The 10,368-nt window shown below is 37.1% G+C and overlaps 1 long non-coding RNA gene across 1 annotated transcript; it reads left to right on the forward strand.

The window, feature by feature from the left end:
- The first annotated feature begins 1,399 nt into the window (after positions 1–1,399).
- Positions 1,400–9,156, forward strand: LOC106608108 (uncharacterized). The gene is made up of 4 exons (XR_014392738.1): positions 1,400–1,697; positions 4,768–4,923; positions 5,094–5,180; positions 6,484–9,156. It is a non-coding gene; the product is annotated as an uncharacterized LOC106608108 (long non-coding RNA).
- Positions 9,157–10,368: the final 1,212 nt, after the last annotated feature.

The following is a 10,368-nucleotide window of genomic DNA, read 5'->3' on the forward strand; positions in this document are numbered from 1 at the left end:
CATGAACTTTACTTACAAAATTAAGTTAAATCAGCTAAGACCTGTGTGTTAATTTAACTTTAAATTCAGAACCAAGAAGTCAAATCAACAACACCAAGATAACAGTTGTGTTTACTAAACATTTCAAGATTTGATAACTACAATTAATTACACTGTCTTAACTTACAAAACCAATTTCAATCATCTAAGAACAATTTGTTCAGTCAGCTTTCAAATCAGAACTAATTAGTCAAATAAACTAAAACAAGATCCTAGCTGTGTTGACAAAAAAATGGCATGTTATATTAACTACAAGTCATTACATTGTCTTAACTTATAAAATCAAGTTGAATCAGCTATGAACTATGTGTTCCCTCAACTTTCAAATTAGATCCAATAAGTCAAATTAACTAAATGAATACAACAGTTGTCTTGACGTTAAATGTCAAGTCAGGATAACTACAAATCTGTACATTAACTTAACTTACAAAATTAAGTTAAATTGTCTGAGACCTATGTGTTCATTTAACTTTTAAGTCAAATCAGTGGTCTGTGCAAATGCCTCCAGTGCACATGTACTGTTGTGTGGATTTGAGTCTGAACTTATTAATTATTTCCCTAATGGTGTACCTATTGTTTAGTAGTGGAAACCATTATTTTCTTTTTGAGTTTGTGAGTGTTTTTGCTTTTCCACATTGTGATTGATGAAAAATGCATATTCCATGTGTGTTAACTTATTTTTATACCCAAATTAAAGGAGCCATGGAAGGCCACAATACAGCTCCTTTTTTCATAAGTAAGAATCCCTATGGGGTGCTAACAATTGTCACAATTGTAATTTTGTTGATCTGTTTTCTATTAAATGGAATTTGATTGGTGCAACTTTGCTGGAGTGACTTCCCCCCGTGTTCCATGCAGCCAATAAATTCTTGTTTTGTCTGTGAGGGAAAAGGTCACATGCAATATCTCATTTTCTAATTTCTGACACCAATGCAGCAAATGTTAAAGAATATGGAGCCACATAGCATGAACTGTGTCAATTGTATGGGCTATGGGTTCATATTGTGTTAGCTGAGGGTTACAGGTTTTTACTGCATGAAGGTCATGTGTAACTATGCCAAGCTGCTTGCTTAGCAAGTAGGCCTATTGCTTATTCCAGTAAGACTAACTGTAAGTTTCTCTGGAAAAGAGTGTCTGCTAACTGACTAAACTGTAGGAGAATGATTTACATATACTATTTCACTATGCATTCACATGTATTAGTGATCCTAATTTTGGGCCTAAGCTTTTCGTCTTTTGTGAGGCCAATGTAGTGAAAGTAAAATGTGTAATATTGCAATTGGTTATAAAATAGATTAACTACAAAAAAAACATTCGGATTGCATCAGATTACCGGTCCCATTGTGTGATATTTGTGTAGAGTTTGCTCCTTGTTTGCCATTGATAGGGGATATAGATCAAACTTAATTTGGTTTAGCACTTGCTCCTTGTAATTCTAGTAATCAATTAATTCTTAAACAAAAGTGTATAATGTTTAGAATCTAACATATTTTTTTATTTACTTAAGCCTTGTCATACTAGCACAATTTATTTTAGAACGCAGTGTTAATTTATAGGCGGCGGCTTCATTTCAGGAGTGGCTTGATCAAGACCATGCTTCGGCAACTATTCTACTGCATTTAGCAGCTTTCTAAGCTGGAGTGAAAAGCTTGGCAAATGTGAGTATCTCATTTAAAACAATACAATCACTTTCATGTTATTTATCTACTTGGTAACCTACACGGTATAAATAATTATTGGGTAAGTTAACAAGTGCCCTTAATAAAAAAACAATGATAACCTTTCAGCACAAGAATAGCAAGGACATTAGCCACTATGTTACATGCTAGCTTGCTGCTTAGCACCGCACACGCTCCATGTTAAAATGTTAATTTGGTTAAATTAAGAAAGAAAAATAGATATGTGGCTACGTTTGGCAAATATTATTTTACTATATCAGTTTAAATCAGATTACCTGTGCAATTCTGCTACGTGTACTGTAGTAACATTTAGTTAAGCTTGCTGTTATCATGCTGTTAGGACCGTTAGGACACCGAATTTGCACATGTGCTGTTTAATTTAAAGTGGGTTTAGTTAGCATGGTGCTAGATAGTGCAATTGCACATGTGCTGATAAAAGCTGCTTGTTGGCTAGCTTGGAAGTAGTTTGATAATCTGCATAAAAGTACAAAGGAAAGACGTTTGCTAGCCATGCTTCTAATTAGTATTTGGTGTTAAACCCATCTTTTTCCCAAAAATATATGATTTAAAACTTAGCTAAGAATATCCTAATGATTAATTAGCCTAATCTTGCAAGTAGTAATGTTAGCATATATTTTGTTATTTTACAATTGTTAGTTTGGGTGTAATCATCAAATGTATTTATATAGCCCTTCTTACATCAGCTGATAAATCAAATTGCTGAACAGAAACCCAGCCTAAAACCCCAAACAGCAGGTGGCTAGGAAAAACTCCCTAGGAAAAACTCCCTAGAAAGGCCAAAACCTAGGAAGAAACCTAGAGAGGAACCAGGCTGTGAGGGGTGGCCAGTCCTCTTCTGGCTGTGCCGGGTGGAGTTTATAACAGAACATGGCCAAGATGTTCAAATGTTCATAAATGACCAGCATGGTCAAATAATAGTAATCACAGTGAACAGGTCAGGGTTCCATAGCCGCAGGCAGAACAGTTGAAACTGGAGCAGTAGCACGGCCAGGTGGACTGGGGACAACAAGGAGTCATCATGCCAGGTAGTCGTGAGGCATGGTCCTAGGGCTCAGGTCCTCCGAGAGAGAGAAAGAGAGAATTAGAGAGAGCATACTTAAATTCACACAGGACATCGGATAAGACAGGAGAAATACTCCAGATATAACAGACTGACCCTAGCCCCCCGACACATAAACTACTGCAGCATAAGTACTGGAGGCTGAGACAGGGGGGGTCAGGAGACACTGTGTGGCCCCATCCGATGATACCCCCGGACAGGGCCAAATAGGCAGGATATAACCCCACCCACTTTGCCAAAGCACAGCCCTCACACCACTAGAGGGAGAGTAATGAGATGTTATGTTAAACAAACCATGTTATAAAAATGAATTTTGAAGTTAGTAAACAGGTTTACCTAGACAGCACTTATTGCACTTATCCAATCAACGCATCCTTATTAGACATTACAAATTGAAGCATGGTCATTATGCAAGAACCTGTCCATTACCATGTATCCATCAAGACTGTCCATCAGAAATAGCACTCAAGAAGCATTTGACTCAACACCGAAGAAATGTTCATGAAACACTTACTGCTTGTATAAAATGTGACCTCTGTAATTTTTCTGAGCCCTGTAATTTTAAGCAGTACTTTCTCATTTGAGAAGTCATTTCAACAATAAGGATTATATGCAAGGAGAGATTCAGAAAATAAGTCCTGACTGGGTAACTGTTGATGCAGCAATGATCACTACTTTCTCATTAAGAAGAAAGGAGATTGTGGAAGCTGAGCCCCTTGTGATTGACATAAAATGTAGATGGCCAGTGCTGTTCAGACATAAGTAAGTGCTTATTTAAAATCTGCAAAAGGTCCAATAAGATTTTCTGTGATTGTTGAAATTAATAATATACCGTTTCTCATACCTCAAGAGCTTGTCTCCCTTCAGATTTTTGTGCATTTTGAGTTGGTGATTAGAGGACACAAGGAACTACACAAGTTATTAATGTGATGCGCTTTCCAAAAATGTATTCCTTTTATCTGTAGTTGTCACGTCCTGACCATAGTAAGTTGTTATTTTCTATGGTAGAGTAGGTCAGGGCGTGACAGGGGGTGTTTGTCCGTTTTTGTATTTCTATGTTTAGTTTCTAGTTTTGTATTTGTAGATTCGTTTTTGTTTGGCATGACCTCCAATAAGAGGCAGCTGGTTATCATTGTCTCTAATTGGAGGCCATATTTAAGTTGATGTTTGTCCCACTGGTGTTTGTGGGTGATTCATTTTGTGAGTAGTGTATGCCTGCTCTGCGTCACGGCTTTCTTGTTTTGCATTTCAAGTTTATTGTTTATTGCATTCGTTTCACGACTGAATAAAAGATGTGGAACTACGATCACGCTGCGTATTGGTCCGATCCTTCTGAAAGCCCTGACAGTAGTGCTCTTAGGCTGGGTGTAAAAATCATAACTCTTGAACTGTTTATAGGTCACACTAATGCAGGGCTCTATACAGTGTAAGCCTTTCACTCACATTTTCTGAAGTCAATTATGGCTATAAACCATTGTTGTTTTCAAAGTATTTCTGTCACTTAGTTTCATAGCTTGACTCTGAATCCCTTAACTTTATTCAACATTGAGCGCAGAGGCAGTCACAGGCTGTCATAGATACATTTTAAATTATCCCAACTGAGACTTAGCTAGTTTTCATGTTTCTTGGCTATGTATATTTCAATCACATGCTTCCGGGTTTTTTTGTGTTAGTTTCAGTTTAAACTGCAAAATCAAGATATATTTCCCTCAAATCAGTATAAGTACTGTAGCTCCATTTCCATGGTTACCCTTTGGTCTGAAAGTGGCAGCGGATCATTTTAATCACTTTCCTACATTAAATGCTTAAGGTTTTTTAACAAGTGCTTTTTTGTTGTTTTGTAGCAATGCAATGTCTATTTTGCTTGATGGCCTTTGTGCCCTGGATGATTTGTTTTGGTGCACTGGCAGATTAGGCACCCCCTTATCCCTAAAATTCCTTCCCTGGTATGTTATGCTTTTCAAACAGGTTGCTCTGGAGTTCATGAGACTGGTGTCTGTGGACCTCAAGAAGACATTTTATGAAGGCCTGGACAGTCATCTTTCTAAGCTCCTTGAATTCTCCCGGGCCAAGAGTGGTGGAGGGATGGAGCTAAAACACCTTATGGACAGTCTTGACAAAGACGTATGTTCCATAATATTGACATTAAAGTCTTCTGTACAGTTATTACCTACGTTATGGTGTATTGATAATTGCTACTTTTTTAAATACACATCAATATTGGGGATGAGACCTTATCGTTGACAACCACATTAACAATGTCGTAAAACAGTCAATTGTGCATTTGTTGTTAGAGTTCCAATCAAAGGTAGAGTGTGCTGTGCTCCGAGGCTTGCCAGACTTCCTGCGAGAAGACCCTACCAATTTTTTGAAGACGTGAGGTATACAACCCTACAACATAACTTTATGCTTTCTCCCAGGAGTGAAATTTCCTATGAATTAATGATGCATTGTAACATTCAATGGAGTTAAGTTGAATGTCTGTCGCCATCTGAAGTGATTATAACACACAGGCTAAATCAAATGTGAACCAACTACACTATATAATGACCTCTCTTTTAGCAATGTTTTAGTTGTTTTACTTTTACTCAACCTTTCTCCCTTGCTATTCATTCAGTTGAGAATAGTGATTTAGCCTGCTTTTTGTCCAGAAGAAACAATCTTTATCTTGGACTGCAAAGCAGAAATCAGGACCAAACATTAAACACAATACTAGGTTTGGGTGATAATACCTAACTACCATGTAAGCAACTATTGATAGCAGTTGTCGACGGTTGTGAAATGTATGTATGTTCAAGTCTTAGCATATTTGAACGTATCACACATCCCTGGTGTATGGCAGCACACAATACTGCAGTGTCCTTAGTGACATGTCCAATCCCCTATTGTTAGACAATTAACAGAGTTAAAGTGGCACTGTGAGGAATTCCAAATTCTATACAAAAGCTTTAAAAATGGTATTTCTTGTTATTAAAAAAAAGAAAAAGATTTTGATAGGACACGCAGTGCTGATTTTGCCATTTGAACAGGAATTCCAATCAGTTTTGCTTCTACATTGTTCGTCAGTGGGCTCACGCCGGTCCGTCTTCAATATAAACGTAGCATTTTAGGCTGTGCTTCTGTGTAACAAATGAATTCCATATTGTAGGGAGTCATTGTCCTATCTAAATAACTTTTTTATATTTTTTTAATATCTAGAAATGTAGTTTTTACAGCTTTTGTAAGCTGGTCATTTAAAAGGAAAGTAGTAGAGGTGGAATTCTACACAGTGCACCTTTAATATAATGAATGTTGTAGAAAGAGCTGATTGTCAAAACAGCACTGAATGATAGATGAGGCTTTACGTGGTTTTCCCCCTCATTTTCAGTGTTGGATGACCATGGGCTTTTGCGGCGCTATAGCGGACAATCAATTGTTTTTTGCAAATAGGAAAAGAACAGACGTTTTACCTCAACTAAGAACCCATTCGATCTAGACCTGGGAGCAATCATGGTTGACTGACGTGCTAAGGACCATGCTTGTTTACTGGCGCCATGCTCTTGACCACTAGGCTACTTGCCACCCCACTTGCCTGCATCAATATGCAACAGTATATTTGCAGAGAGTTTCGCAGAAAAATTCTATTGGAGGATGTTCTGTAGGGCAATGCCTCTAATCTTTGCCTATTTTTGTTCTGTTTTTCAGGGGAAGTCACCCACTGAGTGAAAATCGGTATACTTGTCGTTGTGGAAGGAGCTGCAGCAGATGACCCAATGCCAGTTGACAGTGTGGACGTTGGCCTTCCTTGTCGTTGTGGATGGAGCTGCAGCAGATGACCCAATGCCAGCTGACAATGTGGACGTTGCCCTTGTGATAGAAGAGCAGGTGATCATACATGAGCTTCACAATGTTCCAAATGCCTTTGCCACTTTGATTGGGCTTCTTAATTATCTGAACATGGATTACCCAAAATGTTTGAGGAATACTTTTGAGGTAGTTCAGAAAATATTGTTGAAGATTGGTGCAGAAAACTGTACAGCAAAAGTACATGGGCTGAAGAACCGTCTTCTTTGTTAAGACATCTAATTGGTGTGTTTTTGTTTTACTGGCAATAGTTGAGTTAATTCCTCGGACAACGATGCTGTTATTTGCCTAAATCTTACAAATCTCAGTTTTGGGAAGACTTAAGTTATCCTATTTTTACGTGTGACCTTCAGTCTACAAACTACAACTGTCTTTTGTTAGAGACCATTGATTTGCTATCATCTCTTCCCATTAACTACAGTGCATTCTGAAAATGTTTACAGCATGTTATAATTTTTCACACTCAACACCAACTTGGCTTAGAAACCATTCTGAAGGTTGTCTTTGCTCAGTTGGATTTTTTTTTTTTACCGTGCCATAAAACCGTGTTTCAGTGGTACCATTTACAAATGTGTATGGGTTTATTGGACAGTAGAATCATTTATTTATTTTTTTGACAAAATATTTCTCATTTGAAAACAAAATTCTTAGCTGATATTGATTAAAAGACCAATTAGTGACTGCAGAATTTGGCTACTCGTTTAAATGTACCTGAAGACATGCATCTAAAAATATACATTGTTAAAAAAAAATACTGATGACAATCAAAATGCATTCTAGGGAACAATACATTGTTGCAAATGTATTTGTTTGTTAATACATAGATTAATAAATGTTCTGAAATACACGATAGGACTATTTTGTTGTCATTACAAGCTAGATGGAATTAACTGATTTCAATGTACTCTTGATGGTAAATCAATTATTGTAAATATAAAGTCATTTTGAAATGGAGATAAGCTTTACTAAGTCTGAACATCGTTGAACTGGGTTATATTATGTCGACATGTTTAATTAGTCAGTCATTTTGTTGCGTTTGAATAGTGGTTCTCAACTTGCAGCCTGTGGCAAGCTTGTATGTTATGTCATTAATAGTATAGTTATTTATTTGTGTGGGCTGCTTGACTTGCTCGTAGCCACAGTGTAGCACCACCAGCCAAACAGGTTGAGCACTCTGTGTTACAATAACTCAATATGAAATAGGCTTGACTTAAGTTAACTCTTTTAAATGTGTCTTTAGATCAGATAACTCACACTTTAATGTTGTTTCAACTTATTATTTCCAGTTATCTAGTTACATGGCCTTGTTCAAGCTCAGAGTACGTTACATGTCACCTTATCCTAGCTTAGACAATTTTGTTATGTAGACTTTAAATGTAGTTATCATAACTGTGTTACTAGTTATGATAACTTTAATAAAAGTTGACAACAAAATTGGAAAAAGATTCAACTCAGAATAGTAAGTTATAATGGCAAATGGTTAACTCTTTTCTAAATTGAAGTAACTGACTTTAGTTCAGATAACTCTAGCTGTAAGGTTGTTTCAACTTGTTATTTCCAGTCATCTAGTTGCGTGGCCTTTTTCAAGCTCAGAGCACTTAACATGTCACGTTATCCTTGCTTAGACCATTTTGTTATGAAAGCTGTATTACTAGTTACAATAACTTAATTGAAAGTTGACTTAACAAAAATGTGAAATTAATTCAACTAAAAATGGTCGGTTATACTGACATGATGTGGACTTAAATGTTTTTTATTCGTCAACAATAAATGTTGAGTTAATAAATGTTTAAGTTGATTCAAATGAGAATAGTAAGTTACACTGAAAAATGAAGCAGTGGACTTAACTGTCTTTTATTTGTCAACAATAATGTAGCTTTAGTTATTAGAACTCCACATTTATTGTTAACATAACAAAGGTTTAAGTTGATTCAAATAATATTAAATTAAGAATTAACAAATGTCAAATTAACCGTCTATTGTTAGTCAAAATAAATGTATTAAAAGCTAGGATAACGTGAAATGTAAAGTAAACTGAGCTTGAAAAGGGCTACGCAACTAGATCACTGGAAATAATAAGTTGAAACAAATCATTTTTTGTGTATTAGCCCATACAAACGTATTGAATAACAGATTCACTACATGGAACAACAGATAGTCCCCCCCCAAAAAAAAAAAATCTAAAGGAAGTTTGTTCCGAAGTGTCTGTTCTATATCTGAGAGATCAGGAAACACGTTTTTTTTTTTACATGCAACAGTTTGTGACAACTATCGGTAGAGTAGAAAATGCGATGGAAACAAATTGAACTTCAGGTTTTTATTCTATAGGAAGCAGACCCGTCTTCCAGGGCAGGTGGGGTTGAGCCCCACCTGTTTTGAGCCCCACCTGTGTAGCAAATCTTTTTTATAAAAAATGGTTGCCTGTTTTGCATGTTGTTTCAGCATTAATATGTGTCACATATCAGTTTGCAAACAATGTAATTTTTTACATAATTGAGTTAATAAAGCAGCATACAAACAGTCTCTTTTTTGCTTTCTTGAGTAAGGCAGCTCCAAAATGCAGGTGTTTCAGCCAAGCTCTGTGTTTCTGTGGTGGTGGGGCAGCCAGCGGAAAATATGGAGCGTGGGGGTTGGTAATGTTCTCTAGTTGCGCCATGATTGGCTCAGTGTTCTGTCACTCATGGGGACACTATTTCACCGCAAAATCTACAGGGAGAGCTCTATTTCAAGCCCCATGGGTGCTGCCATAGAGTTACATTAGAAGTGCCAATCCAAGAAGACTCAAGGTCATTGGCCACAGATAAAATTACGTCAAATCATGTTATATCTACCTTAGCTTTGATTGGACTGGTCATGTCAACATCAAGCCAGACAAGCAGTCATCATGAATCAAGTTGATAATCTACTTTCAAATCCTTTTCAATCCTTGTCATATGAAGAGTAATTATAGATAAAACATATCAGTGCTCATTGGCCATATGACATAAACATTACACAAGTAGGAAATCATAAATTCAACTGAGTGGTTTAGAAGGAATCAGTGGGTAACTGCAAGTGTTGCAAAGCAATCACTAGCCTGCTAAACAGTGGAGTGGGTGTGTGGTCCAAGGTTTAAGGGTCTCTTTTCCAAGCTTAAAAGGATCAACATTCAACACCATGGGCATGACTTCTACCGCATTCAAAACAACTGGAAACTCTGAACTTAGAAATCTCAGACTTTTGTGAGTTCAGACAACTGGGGTCTCGGGGGAAAAAAACAAGCTCCGACTGGGAAAATACGTTTTGAGCGGTCATCCAACTCACAATTCCAAGTCAGGAACTCGGGCCTCTTTCTAGAGCTCCTACCTGAAGATCACTGACGTCATCATGATTCTCCCTTGTTTTTTTCCCAGAGTTCCCATTGTCTTGAAATCACCATAAATCCAGAGAATGCCAGACTTTGATAAAGTTTGATGACAAAATTTGCCCACGAGAAGGACCGTCGCTCCACCTTCCTGTTCAAGAGAGCACAGCACAACAAGGTGAGTCCAAAAATGTCTTGTATTCTGCTTTAATATGCCAGGGAGATATGTATACTGTAGATAAGAAAGTAATACTAAGTGTATGTTGTGTAGTAAACTGTTAGTGGCCCATGTGCCTCACCCTAATAATTTAGTCCCTTTCCCCCTCAATTTAGCCTACTGTTCTGACTTGGTGGTGGACATGTAGCCTATGGCCTGTTTTAGA

This window comes from Salmo salar, chromosome 06, assembly GCF_965601325.2.
Source record: "Salmo salar chromosome 06, fSalSal1, whole genome shotgun sequence".
Lineage (NCBI taxonomy): Eukaryota > Metazoa > Chordata > Actinopteri > Salmoniformes > Salmonidae > Salmo > Salmo salar.